This window comes from Oncorhynchus clarkii, unplaced genomic scaffold, assembly GCF_045791955.1.
Source record: "Oncorhynchus clarkii lewisi isolate Uvic-CL-2024 unplaced genomic scaffold, UVic_Ocla_1.0 unplaced_contig_10120_pilon_pilon, whole genome shotgun sequence".
NCBI classification, from domain to species: Eukaryota; Metazoa; Chordata; class Actinopteri; order Salmoniformes; family Salmonidae; genus Oncorhynchus; species Oncorhynchus clarkii.
The window spans coordinates 557-14,798 of record NW_027260091.1 but is presented as its reverse complement, the minus strand read 5'-3'; the positions used below and the strand labels follow the sequence as shown (position 1 = coordinate 14,798).

The 14,242-nt window shown below is 42.2% G+C and overlaps 8 non-coding genes across 8 annotated transcripts; all 8 read right to left on the bottom strand.

The window, feature by feature from the left end:
• Positions 1–6,251: 6,251 nt before the first annotated feature.
• On the bottom strand, positions 6,252–6,324 carry trnav-cac (transfer RNA valine (anticodon CAC)). The gene has a single exon. It is a non-coding gene; the product is annotated as a tRNA-Val (tRNA).
• Positions 6,325–7,736: 1,412 nt separating this feature from the next.
• On the bottom strand, positions 7,737–7,809 carry trnav-cac (transfer RNA valine (anticodon CAC)). Its single transcript has one exon. It is a non-coding gene; the product is annotated as a tRNA-Val (tRNA).
• A 129-nt stretch (positions 7,810–7,938) lies between these two features.
• Positions 7,939–8,011, bottom strand: trnav-aac (transfer RNA valine (anticodon AAC)). The gene has a single exon. It is a non-coding gene; the product is annotated as a tRNA-Val (tRNA).
• Positions 8,012–9,436: 1,425 nt separating this feature from the next.
• On the bottom strand, positions 9,437–9,509 carry trnav-aac (transfer RNA valine (anticodon AAC)). Its single transcript has one exon. It is a non-coding gene; the product is annotated as a tRNA-Val (tRNA).
• A 1,090-nt stretch (positions 9,510–10,599) lies between these two features.
• Positions 10,600–10,672, bottom strand: trnav-aac (transfer RNA valine (anticodon AAC)). Its single transcript has one exon. It is a non-coding gene; the product is annotated as a tRNA-Val (tRNA).
• A 1,090-nt stretch (positions 10,673–11,762) lies between these two features.
• On the bottom strand, positions 11,763–11,835 carry trnav-aac (transfer RNA valine (anticodon AAC)). The gene has a single exon. It is a non-coding gene; the product is annotated as a tRNA-Val (tRNA).
• An 898-nt stretch (positions 11,836–12,733) lies between these two features.
• Positions 12,734–12,806, bottom strand: trnav-cac (transfer RNA valine (anticodon CAC)). Its single transcript has one exon. It is a non-coding gene; the product is annotated as a tRNA-Val (tRNA).
• A 1,155-nt stretch (positions 12,807–13,961) lies between these two features.
• Positions 13,962–14,034, bottom strand: trnav-aac (transfer RNA valine (anticodon AAC)). The gene has a single exon. It is a non-coding gene; the product is annotated as a tRNA-Val (tRNA).
• Positions 14,035–14,242: the final 208 nt, after the last annotated feature.

The window sequence follows — 14,242 nt, the reverse complement described above, 5'->3', positions numbered from 1 at the left end:
CCAATGAGTGGAATACTAAGGGTGTGGCTGACTTTGGCTGGGTGGGACATTTATCGCTCTCAGAACCTAATGAAATCAGAAATTACTTAGTCAATTAATTAAACAATAAGGCTTGAGATGCCGGGAATTATTGTGTGCAGCGGCTCTTGAAAGAGGCTTGGTGGTTCAAAACTTCTTCCATTTAAGAGTGATGGAAGCCACTGTGTTCTTGGGTACCTTCAATGCTGCAGAAATGACCAATCATTTGAATTTACTACAGGTGGACTCCAATCAAGTTGAAGAAACATCTCAAGGATGATCAATGGAAACAGGATGGACCTGAGCTCAATTTCCAGCCTCATAGCAAAGGGTCTGAAAACGTACGTGAATAAGGTATTTTTAAAATATTTAATGGGTATTATGGCTCTTTCTGTGGTACTCAATTTGGGATATTATGTGAGGTAGACATGAGAAGCCGGGAATTATCGTGTGCAGCCGGAACTTGGAAGAGGCTTGGTGGTTCAAAACTTCTTCCATTTAAGAGTGATGGAAGCCACTGTGTTCTTGGGTACCTTCAATGCTGCAGAAATGACCAATCATTTGAATTTACCACAGGTGGACTCCAATCAAGTTGAAGAAACATCTCAAGGATGATCAATGGAAACAGGATGGACCTGAGCTCAATTTCCAGCCTCATAGCAAAGGGTCTGAAAACGTACGTAAATAAGGTTTTTTTAAAATATTTAATGGGTATTATGGCTCTTTCTGTTGTACTCAATTTGGGATATTATGTGAGGTAGACATGAGAAGCCGGGAATTATCGTGTGCAGCCGGAACTTGGTAGAGGCTTGGTGGTTCCAAACTTCTTCAATTTAAGAGTGATGGAAGCCACTGTGTTCTTGGGTACCTTCAATGCTGCAGAAATGACCAATCATTTGAATTTACCACAGGTGGACTCCAATCAAGTTGAAGAAACATCTCAAGGATGATCAATGGAAACAGGATGGACCTGAGCTCAATTTCCAGCCTCATAGCAAAGGGTCTGAAAATGTATGTAAATAAGGTATTTTTAAAATATTTTTTTCATTAATAAAAACTTTATGTTGTCATTATGTGGTATTGTGTGTAGATAGATTTTATTTTATTTCATCCATTTTAGTATAAGGCTGTAACGTAACAAAATGTGGAAAAAAGTAAGGGGTCTGAAAACTTTCCGAATGCATTGTACCTATGCAGGCTAGCTTCTTTTCCTTTGCTAGCCAGCCAACTAAATCTATCACACAATCACATCAAGCAGCTGAAATGACAGAAAACGATCTACATTTTTGTTTTTTTTACCTTGGATTATATTGCCATTTCTTTGGATATATCCATTACAATGACCCTGATAAATGAATTTGCCTGGCTCAGAGAAGCTGTCAGTCTGGTCACATTCATACAGATCGCATGGTGGAGGTCCCCAAAAAAACGGCAACATTGATCCACAGGTCGGAGAGGTAGACAGCAAGGTTTAGACAAACCTCAACTGTTTCAAACCAAATGCTAGCCTCTGGGCTTTGGGAAATATTGAATATTACAAAATGTTTCCGCCCGGTTTCGAACCAGGGACCTTTCGCGTGTGAAGCGAACGTGATAAGCGAAGCGTGTGAAGCGAACGTGATAAGTTCCGGCGCCGACAGAGATGGCCGCCTCGCTTCGCATTCCTAGGAAACTATGCAGTTTTTTGTTTTTTTACGTGTTATTTCTTACATTAGTACCCCAGGTCATCTTAGGTTTCATTACATACAGTCGAGAAGAACTACTGAATATAAGATCAGCGTCAACTCACCATCAGTACGACCAAGAATATGTTTTTCGCGACGCGGATCCTGTGTTCTGCCTCACAAACAGGACAACGGAGTGGATCCTATGCAGCGACCCAAAAAAACGACTCCGAAAGAGAGGGAAACGAGGCGGTCTTCTGGTCAGACTCCGGAGACGGGCACACCGTGCACCACTCCCTAGCATTCTTCTTGCCAATGTCCAGTCTCTTGACAACAAGGTTGATGAAATCCGAGCAAGGGTAGCATTCCAGAGGGACATCAGAGACTGTAACGTCCTTTGCTTCACTGAAACATGGCTCACTGGAGAGACTCTATCCGAAGCGGTGCAGCCAACGGGTTTCTCCACTCATCGGGCTGACAGAAACAAACATCTTTCTGGTAAGAAGAGGGGCGGGGGCGTATGCCTCATGGCCAACGTGACATGGTGTGATGAAAGAAACATACAAGAACTCAAATCCTTCTGTTCACCTGATTTAGAATTCCTCACAATCAAATGTAGACCGCATTATCTACCAAGAGAATTCTCTTCGATTATAATCACAGCCGTATATATCCCCCACCAAGCAGACACATCGATGGCTCTGAACGAACTTTATTTAACTCTCTGCAAACTGGAAACAATTTATCCGGAGGCTGCATTCATTGTAGCTGGGGATTTTAACAAGGCTAATCTGAAAACAAGACTCCCTAAATTTTATCAGCATATCGATTGCGCAACCAGGGGTGGAAAGACCTTGGATCATTGTTACTCTAACTTCCGCTACGCATATAAGGCCCTGCCCCGCCCCTTTTCGGAAAAGCTGACCACGACTCCATTTTGTTGATCCCTGCCTACAGACAGAAACTAAAACAAGAGGCTCCCACGCTGAGGTCTGTCCAACGCTGGTCCGACCAAGCTGACTCCACACTCCAAGACTGCTTCCACGTGGACTGGGAGATGTTTCGTATTGCGTCAGATAACAACATTGACGAATACGCTGATTCGGTGTGCGAGTTCATTAGAACGTGCGTTGAAGATGTCGTTCCCATAGCAACGATTAAAACATTCCCTAACCAGAAACCGTGGATTGATGGCAGCATTCGTGTGAAACTGAAAGCGCGAACCACTGCTTTTAATCAGGGCAAGGTGTCTGGTAACATGACCGAATACAAACAGTGCAGCTATTCCCTCCGCAAGGCTATCAAACAAGCTAAGCGCCAGTACAGAGACAAAGTAGAATCTCAATTCAACGGCTCAGACACAAGAGGCATGTGGCAGGGTCTACAGTCAATCACGGACTACAGGAAGAAATCCAGCCCAGTCACGGACCAGGATGTCTTGCTCCCAGGCAGACTAAATAACTTTTTTGCCCGCTTTGAGGACAATACAGTGCCACTGACACGGCCTGCAACGAAAACATGCGGTCTCTCCTTCACTGCAGCCGAGGTGAGTAAGACATTTAAACGTGTTAACCCTCGCAAGGCTGCAGGCCCAGACGGCATCCCCAGCCGCGCCCTCAGAGCATGCGCAGACCAGCTGGCCGGTGTGTTTACGGACATATTCAATCAATCCCTATACCAGTCTGCTGTTCCCACATGCTTCAAGAGGGCCACCATTGTTCCTGTTCCCAAGAAAGCTAAGGTAACTGAGCTAAACGACTACCGCCCCGTAGCACTCACATCCGTCATCATGAAGTGCTTTGAGAGACTAGTCAAGGACCATATCACCTCCACCCTACCTGACACCCTAGACCCACTCCAATTTGCTTACCGCCCAAATAGGTCCACAGACGATGCAATCTCAACCACACTGCACACTGCCCTAACCCATCTGGACAAGAGGAATACCTATGTGAGAATGCTGTTCATCGACTACAGCTCGGCATTCAACACCATAGTACCCTCCAAGCTCGTCATCAAGCTCGAGACCCTGGGTCTCGACCCCGCCCTGTGCAACTGGGTACTGGACTTCCTGACGGGCCGCCCCCAGGTGGTGAGGGTAGGCAACAACATCTCCTCCCCGCTGATCCTCAACACTGGGGCCCCACAAGGGTGCGTTCTGAGCCCTCTCCTGTACTCCCTGTTCACCCACGACTGCGTGGCCACGCACGCCTCCAACTCAATCATCAAGTTTGCGGACGACACAACAGTGGTAGGCTTGATTACCAACAACGACGAGACGGCCTACAGGGAGGAGGTGAGGGCCCTCGGAGTGTGGTGTCAGGAAAATAACCTCACACTCAACGTCAACAAAACTAAGGAGATGATTGTGGACTTCAGGAAACAGCAGAGGGAACACCCCCCTATCCACATCGATGGAACAGTAGTGGAGAGGGTAGCAAGTTTTAAGTTCCTCGGCATACACATCACAGACAAACTGAATTGGTCCACTCACACAGACAGCATCGTGAAGAAGGCGCAGCAGCGCCTCTTCAACCTCAGGAGGCTGAAGAAATTTGGCTTGTCACCAAAAGCACTCACAAACTTCTACAGATGCACAATCGAGAGCATCCTGGCGGGCTGTATCACCGCCTGGTATGGCAACTGCACCGCCCTCAACCGTAAGGCTCTCCAGAGGGTAGTGAGGTCTGCACAACGCATCACCGGGGGCAAACTACCTGCCCTCCAGGACACCTACACCACCCGATGTCACAGGAAGGCCATAAAGATCATCAAGGACATCAACCACCCGAGCCACTGCCTGTTCACCCCGCTATCATCCAGAAGGCGAGGTCAGTACAGGTGCATCAAAGCTGGGACCGAGAGACTGAAAAACAGCTTCTATCTCAAGGCCATCAGACTGTTAAACAGCCACCACTAACACTGAGTGGCTGCTGCCAACACACTGACACTGACTAAACTCCAGCCACTTTAATAATGGGAATTGATGGGAAATGATGTAAATATATCACTAGCCACTTTAAACAATGCTACCTTATATAATGTTACTTACCCTACATTATTCATCTCATATGCATACGTATATACTGTACTCTATATCATCGACTGTATCCTTATGTAATACATGTATCACTAGCCACTTTAAACTATGCCACTTTGTTTACATACTCATCTCATTTGTACATACTGTACTCGATACCATCTACTGTATCTTGCCTATGCTGCTCTGTACCATCACTCATTCATATATCCTTATGTACATATTCTTTATCCCCTTACACTGTGTACAAGACAGTAGTTTTGGAATTGTTAGTTAGATTACTTAGATTACAATGCATTACTGCATTGTCGGAACTAGAAGCACAAGCATTTCGCTACACTCGCATTAACATCTGCTAACCATGTGTGTGTGACAAATAAAATTTGATTTGATTTGATTTGATTTGATAACCACTACACTACGGAAACCGAATGAGTGGAAAACTAAGGGTGTGACTGACTTTCGCGTGTGAGGCGAACGTGATAACCAATACACTACTGAAACTAAAGTCTGAATAGCAAATACTGAGAAGTGCGAAGGACCAATTTGTTAAAATGTGTTTCCGCCCGGTCTTGAACCGCGGACATTTCTTGTGTTAGGCGAACGTGATAACCACTACACTACGGAAACCCAATGAGTGGAATACTAAGGGTGTGGCTGACTTTGGCTGGGTGGGACATTTATCGCTCTTAGAACCTAATGAAATCAGAAATTACTTAGTCAATTAATTAAGCAATAAGGCTTGAGAAGCCGGGAATTATTGTGTGCAGCGGCTCTTGGAAGAGGCTTGGTGGTTCAAAACTTCTTCCATTTAAGAGTCATGGAAGCATCTGTGTTCTTGGGTACCTTCAATGCTGCAGAAATGACCAATCATTTGAATTTACCACAGGTGGACTCCAATCAAGTTGAAGAAACATCTCAAGGATGATCAATGGAAACAGGATGGACCTGAGCTCAATTTCCAGCCTCATAGCAAAGGGTCTGAAAATGTATGTAAATAAGGTATTTTTAAAATATTTTTTTCATTAATAAAAACGATATGTTATCGCTTTGTCATTATGTGGTATTGTGTGTAGATAGATTTTATTTTATTTCATCCATTTTAGTATAAGGCTGTAACGTAACAAAATGTGGAAAAAAGTAAGGGGTCTGAAAACTTTCCGAATGCACTGTACCTATGCAGGCTAGCTTCTTTTCCTTTGCTAGCCAGCCAACTAAATCTATCACACAATCACATCAAGCAGCTTGAAATGACAGAAAACGATCTACATTTTTGTTTGTTTTACCTTGGATTATATTGCCATTTCTTTGGATATATCCATTACAATGACCCTGATAAATGAATTTGCCTGGCTCAGAGAAGCTGTCAGTCTGGTCACATTCATACAGATCGCATGGTGGAGGTCCCCAAAAAAACGGCAACATTGATCCACAGGTCGGAGAGGTAGACAGCAAGGTTTAGACAAACCTCAACTGTTTCAAACCAAATGCTAGCCTCTGGGCATTGGGAAATATTGAATATTACAAAATGTTTCCGCCCGGTTTCGAACCGGGGACCTTTCGCGTGTGAGGCAAATGTGATAACCACTACACTAATGAAACCGAATGATTGGAAAACTAAGGGTGTGACTGACTTTCGCGTGTGAGGCGAACGTGATAACCACGGCACTACTGAAACTAAAGTCTGAATAGCAAATACTGAGAAGTGCGAAGGACCAATTTGTTAAAATGTGTTTCCGCCCGGTCTCGAACCGGGGACCTTTCACGTGTTAGGCGAACGTGATAACCACTACACACTAAGGGTGTGGCTGACTTTGGCTGGGTGGGACATTTATCGCTCTCAGAACCTAATGAAATCAGAAATTACTTAGTCAATTAATTAAACAATAAGGCTTGAGAAGCCGGGAATTATTGTGTGCAGCGGCTCTTGGAAGAGGCTTGGTGGTTCAAAACTTCTTCCATTTAAGAGTGATGGAAGCCACTGTGTTCTTGGGTACCTTCAATGCTGCAGAAATGACCAATCATTTGAATTTACCACAGGTGGACTCCAATCAAGTTGAAGAAACATCTCAAGGATGATCAATGGAAACAGGATGGACCTGAGCTCAATTTCCAGCCTCATAGCAAAGGGTCTGAAAATGTACGTAAATAAGGTATTTTTAAAATATTTAATGGGTATTATGGCTCTTTCTGTGGTACTCAATTTGGAATATTATGTGAGGTAGACATGAGAAGCCGGGAATTATTGTGTGCAGCCGGAACTTGGAAGAGGCTTGGTGGTTCCAAACTTCTTCTATTTAAGAGTGATGGAAGCCACTGTGTTCGTGGGTACATTCAATGCTGCAGAAATGACCAATCATTTGAATTTACCACAGGTGGACTCCAATCAAGTTGAAGAAACATCTCAAGGATGATCAATGGAAACAGGATGGACCTGAGCTCAATTTCCAGCCTCATAGCAAAGGGTCTGAAAATGTATGTAAATAAGGTATTTTTAAAATATTTTTTTCATTAATAAAAACTATATGTTATCGCTTTGTCATTATGTGGTATTGTGTGTAGATAGATTTTATTTTATTTCATCCATTTTAGTATAAGGCTGTAACGTAACAAAATGTGGAAAAAAGTAAGGGGTCTGAAAACTTTCCGAATGCACTGTACCTATGCAGGCTAGCTTCTTTTCCTTTGCTAGCCAGCCAACTAAATCTATCACACAATCACATCAAGCAGCTGAAATGACAGAAAACGATCTACATTTTTGTTTGTTTTACCTTGGATTATATTGCCATTTCTTTGGATATATCCATTACAATGACCCTGATAAATGAATTTGCCTGGCTCAGAGAAGCTGTCAGTCTGGTCACATTCATACAGATCGCATGGTGGAGGTCCCCAAAAAAACGGCAACATTGATCCACAGGTCGGAGAGGTAGACAGCAAGGTTTAGACAAACCTCAACTGTTTCAAACCAAATGCTAGCCTCTGGGCATTGGGAAATATTGAATATTACAAAATGTTTCCGCCCGGTTTCGAACCGGGGACCTTTCGCGTGTGAGGCGAACGTGATAACCACTACACTACGGAAACCGAATGATTGGAAAACTAAGGGTGTGACTGACTTTCGCGTGTGAGGCGAACGTGATAACCAATACACTACTGAAACTAAAGTCTGAATAGCAAATACTGAGAAGTGCGAAGGACCAATTTGTTAAAATGTGTTTCCGCCCGGTCTCGAACCGGGGACCTTTCGCGTGTTAGGCGAACGTGATAACCACTACACTACGGAAACCCAATGAGTGGAATACTAAGGGTGTGGCTGACTTTGGCTGGGTGGGACATTTATCGCTCTCAGAACCTAATGAAATCAGAAATTACTTAGTCAATTAATTAAACAATAAGGCTTGAGAAGCCGGGAATTATTGTGTGCAGTGGCTCTTGAAAGAGGCTTGGTGGTTCAAAACTTCTTCCATTTAAGAGTGATGGAAGCCACTGTGTTCTTGGTTACCTTCAATGCTGCAGAAATGACCAATCATTTGAATTTACCACAGGTGGACTCCAATCAAGTTGAAGAAACATCTCAAGGATGATCAATGGAAACAGGATGGACCTGAGCTCAATTTCCAGCCTCATAGCAAAGGGTCTGAAAACGTACGTAAATAAGGTATTTTTAAAATATTTAATGGGTATTATGGCTCTTTCTGTGGTACTCAATTTGGGATATTATGTGAGGTAGACATGAGAAGCCGGGAATTATCGTGTGCAGCCGGAACTTGGAAGAGGCTTGGTGGTTCCAAACTTCTTCTATTTAAGAGTGATGGAAGCCACTGTGTTCTTGGGTACCTTCAATGCTGCAGAAATGACCAATCATTTGAATTTACCACAGGTGGACTCCAATCAAGTTGAAGAAACATCTCAAGGATGATCAATGGAAACAGGATGGACCTGAGCTCAATTTCCAGCCTCATAGCAAAGGGTCTGAAAATGTATGTAAATAAGGTATTTTTAAAATATTTTTTTCATTAATAAAAACTATATGTTATCGCTTTGTCATTATGTGGTATTGTGTGTAGATAGATTTTATTTTATTTCATCCATTTTAGTATAAGGCTGTAACGTAACAAAATGTGGAAAAAAGTAAGGGGTCTGAAAACTTTCCGAATGCACTGTACCTATGCAGGCTAGCTTCTTTTCCTTTGCTAGCCAGCCAACTAAATCTATCACACAATCACATCAAGCAGCTGAAATGACAGAAAACGATCTACATTTTTGTTTGTTTTACCTTGGATTATATTGCCATTTCTTTGGATATATCCATTACAATGACCCTGATAAATGAATTTGCCTGGCTCAGAGAAGCTGTCAGTCTGGTCACATTCATACAGATCGCATGGTGGAGGTCCCCAAAAAAACGGCAACATTGATCCACAGGTCGGAGAGGTAGACAGCAAGGTTTAGACAAACCTCAACTGTTTCAAACCAAATGCTAGCCTCTGGGCATTGGGAAATAATCAATATTACCACCCGATTTCGAACCGGGGACCTTTCGCGTGTGAGGCGTACGTGATAACCACTACACTACGGAAACCGAATGATTGGAATACTAAGGGTGTGACTGACTTCCGCGTGTGAGGCGAACGTGATAACCAATACACTACTGAAACTAAAGTCTGAATAGCAAATACTGAGAAGTGCGAAGGACCAATTTGATAAAATGTGTTTCCGTCCGGTCTCGAACCGTGGACCTTTCGTGTGTTAGGCGAACGTGATAACCACTACACTACAGAAACCTAATGAGTGGAACACTAAGGGTGTGGCTGACTTTGGCTGGGTGGGACATTTATCGCTCTCAGAACCTAATGAAATCAGAAATTACTTAGTCAATTAATTAAACAATATGGCTTGAGATGCCGGGAATTATTGTGTGCAGCGGCTCTTGAAAGAGGCTTGGTGGTTCAAAACTTCTTCCATTTAAGAGTGATGGAAGCCACTGTGTTCTTGGGTACCTTCAATGCTGCAGAAATGACCAATCATTTGAATTTACCACAGGTGGACTCCAATCAAGTTGAAGAAACATCTCAAGGATGATCAATGGAAACAGGATGGACCTGAGCTCAATTTCCAGCCTCATAGCAAAGGGTCTGAAAATGTATGCAAATAAGGTATTTTTAAAATATTTTTTTCATTAATAAAAACTATATGTTATCGCTTTGTCATTATGTGATATTGTGTGTAGATAGATTTTATTTTATTTCATCCATTTTAGTATAAGGCTGTAACGTAACAAAATGTGGAAAAAAGTAAGGGGTCTGAAAACTTTCCGAATGCACTGTACCTATGCAGGCTAGCTTCTTTTCCTTTGCTAGCCAGCCAACTAAATCTATCACACAATCACATCAAGCAGCTGAAATGACAGAAAACAATCTACATTTTTGTTTGTTTTACCTTGGATTATATTGCCATTTCTTTGGATATATCCATTACAATGACCCTGATAAATGAATTTGCCTGGCTCAGAGAAGCTGTCAGTCTGGTCACATTCATACAGATCGCATGGTGGAGGTCCCCAAAAAAACGGCAACATTGATCCACAGGTCGGAGAGGTAGACAGCAAGGTTTAGACAAACCTCAACTGTTTCAAACCAAATGCTAGCCTCTGGGCATTGGGAAATAATCAATATTACCACCCGATTTCGAACCGGGGACCTTTCGCGTGTGAGGCGTACGTGATAACCACTACACTACGGAAACCGAATGATTGGAATACTAAGGGTGTGACTGACTTCCGCGTGTGAGGCGAACGTGATAACCAATACACTACTGAAACTAAAGTCTGAATAGCAAATACTGAGAAGTGCGAAGGACCAATTTGTTAAAATGTGTTTCCGTCCGGTCTCGAACCGTGGACCTTTCGTGTGTTAGGCGAACGTGATAACCACTACACTACAGAAACCTAATGAGTGGAACACTAAGGGTGTGGCTGACTTTGGCTGGGTGGGACATTTATCGCTCTCAGAACCTAATGAAATCAGAAATTACTTAGTCAATTAATTAAACAATATGGCTTGAGATGCCGGGAATTATTGTGTGCAGCGGCTCTTGAAAGAGGCTTGGTGGTTCAAAACTTCTTCCATTTAAGAGTGATGGAAGCCACTGTGTTCTTGGGTACCTTCAATGCTGCAGAAATGACCAATCATTTGAATTTACCACAGGTGGACTCCAATCAAGTTGAAGAAACATCTCAAGGATGATCAATGGAAACAGGATGGACCTGAGCTCAATTTCCAGCCTCATAGCAAAGGGTCTGAAAATGTATGCAAATAAGGTATTTTTAAAATATTTTTTTCATTAATAAAAACTATATGTTATCGCTTTGTCATTATGTGATATTGTGTGTAGATAGATTTTATTTTATTTCATCCATTTTAGTATAAGGCTGTAACGTAACAAAATGTGGAAAAAAGTAAGGGGTCTGAAAACTTTCCGAATGCACTGTACCTATGCAGGCTAGCTTCTTTTCCTTTGCTAGCCAGCCAACTAAATCTATCACACAATCACATCAAGCAGCTGAAATGACAGAAAACAATCTACATTTTTGTTTGTTTTACCTTGGATTATATTGCCATTTCTTTGGATATATCCATTACAATGACCCTGATAAATGAATTTGCCTGGCTCAGAGAAGCTGTCAGTCTGGTCACATTCATACAGATCGCATGGTGGAGGTCCCCAAAAAAACGGCAACATTGATCCACAGGTCGGAGAGGTAGACAGCAAGGTTTAGACAAACCTCAACTGTTTCAAACCAAATGCTAGCCTCTGGGCATTGGGAAATAATCAATATTACCACCCGATTTCGAACCGGGGACCTTTCGCGTGTGAGGCGTACGTGATAACCACTACACTACGGAAACCGAATGATTGGAATACTAAGGGTGTGACTGACTTCCGCGTGTGAGGCGAACGTGATAACCAATACACTACTGAAACTAAAGTCTGAATAGCAAATACTGAGAAGTGCGAAGGACCAATTTGTTAAAATGTGTTTCCGTCCGGTCTCGAACCGTGGACCTTTCGTGTGTTAGGCGAACGTGATAACCACTACACTACGGAAACCCAATGAGTGGAGTACTAAGGGTGTGGCTGACTTTTGCTGGGTGGGACATTTATCGCTCTCAGAACCTAATGAAATCAGAAATTACTTAGTCAATTAATTAAACAATATGGCTTGAGATGCCGGGAATTATTGTGTGCAGCGGCTCTTGAAAGAGGCTTGGTGGTTCAAAACTTCTTCCATTTAAGAGTGATGGAAGCCACTGTGTTCTTGGGTACCTTCAATGCTGCAGAAATGACCAATCATTTGAATTTACCACAGGTGGACTCCAATCAAGTTGAAGAAACATCTCAAGGATGATCAATGGAAACAGGATGGACCTGAGCTCAATTTCCAGCCTCATAGCAAAGGGTCTGAAAATGTATGCAAATAAGGTATTTTTAAAATATTTTTTTCATTAATAAAAACTATATGTTATCGCTTTGTCATTATGTGGTATTGTGTGTAGATAGATTTTATTTTATTTCATCCATTTTAGTATAAGGCTGTAACGTAACAAAATGTGGAAAAAAGTAAGGGGTCTGAAAACTTTCCGAATGCACTGTACCTATGCAGGCTAGCTTCTTTTCCTTTGCTAGCCAGCCAACTAAATCTATCACACAATCACATCAAGCAGCTGAAATGACAGAAAACGATCTACATTTTTGTTTGTTTTACCTTGGATTATATTGCAATTTCTTTGGATATATCCATTACAATGACCCTGATAAATGAATTTGCCTGGCTCAGAGAAGCTGTCAGTCTGGTCACATTCATACAGATCGCATGGTGGAGGTCCCCAAAAAAACGGCAACATTGATCCACAGGTCGGAGAGGTAGACAGCAAGGTTTAGACAAACCTCAACTGTTTCAAACCAAATGCTAGCCTCTGGGCATTGGGAAATATTGAATATTACAAAATGTTTCCGCCCGGTTTCGAACCGGGGACCTTTCGAGTGTGAGGCGAACGTGATAACCACTACACTACGGAAACCGAATGATTAGAAAACTAAGGGTGTGACTGACTTTCGCGTGTGAGGCGAACGTGATAACCACTACACTACGGAAACCCAATGAGTGGAATACTAAGGGTGTGGCTGACTTTGGCTGGGTGGGACATTTATCGCTCTCAGAACCTAATGAAATCAGAAATTACTTAGTCAATTAATTAAACAGTAAGGCTTGAATTATTGTTGCAGTCTTGGAAGAGGCTTATTCTTCCATTTAAGTGAGGTACCTTCAATGCTGCAGAAATGACCAATCATTTGAATTTACCACAGGTGGACTCCAATCAAGTTGAAGAAACATCTCAAGGATGATCAATGGAAACAGGATGGACCTGAGCTCAATTTCCAGCCTCATAGCAAAGGGTCTGAAAACGTACGTAAATAAGGTATTTTTTAAATATTTAATGGGTATTATGGCTCTTTATGTGGTACTCAATTTGGGATATTATGTGAGGTAGACATGAGAAGCCGGGAATGGAAACTTGGAAGAGGCTTGGTGGTTCCAAACTTCTTCTATTTAAGAGTGATGGAAGCCACTGTGTTCTTGGGTACCTTCAATGCTGCAGAAATGACCAATCATTTGAATTTACCACAGGTGGACTCCAATCAAGTTGAAGAAACATCTCAAGGATGATCAATGGAAACAGGATGGACCTGAGCTCAATTTCCAGCCTCATAGCAAAGGGTCTGAAAATGTATGTAAATAAGGTATTTTTAAAATATTTTTTTCATTAATAAAAACTATATGTTATCGCTTTGTCATTATGTGGTATTGTGTGTAGATAGATTTTATTTTATTTCATCCATTTTAGTATAAGGCTGTAACGTAACAAAATGTGGAAAAAAGTAAGGGGTCTGAAAACTTTCCGAATGCACTGTACCTATGCAGGCTAGCTTCTTTTCCTTTGCTAGCCAGCCAACTAAATCTATCACACAATCACATCAAGCAGCTGAAATGACAGAAAACGATCTACATTTTTGTTTGTTTTACCTTGGATTATATTGCCATTTCTTTGGATATATCCATTACAATGACCCTGATAAATGAATTTGCCTGGCTCAGAGAAGCTGTCAGTCTGGTCACATTCATAAAGTCTGAATAGCAAATACTGAGAAGTGCGAAGGACCAATTTGTTAAAATGTGTTTCCGCCCGGTCTCGATCCGGGGACCTTTCGCGTGTTAGGCGAACGTTATAACCACTACACTACGGGAACCCAATGAGTGGAGTACTAAGGGTGTGGCTGACTTTGGCTGGGTGGGACATTTATCGCTCTCAGAACCTAATGAAATCAGAAATTACTTAGTCAATTAATTAAACAATAAGGCTTGAGAAGCCGGGAATTATTGTGTGCAGCGGCTCTTGGAAGAGGCTTGGTGGTTCAAAACTTCTTCCATTTAAGAGTGATGGAAGTCACTGTGTTC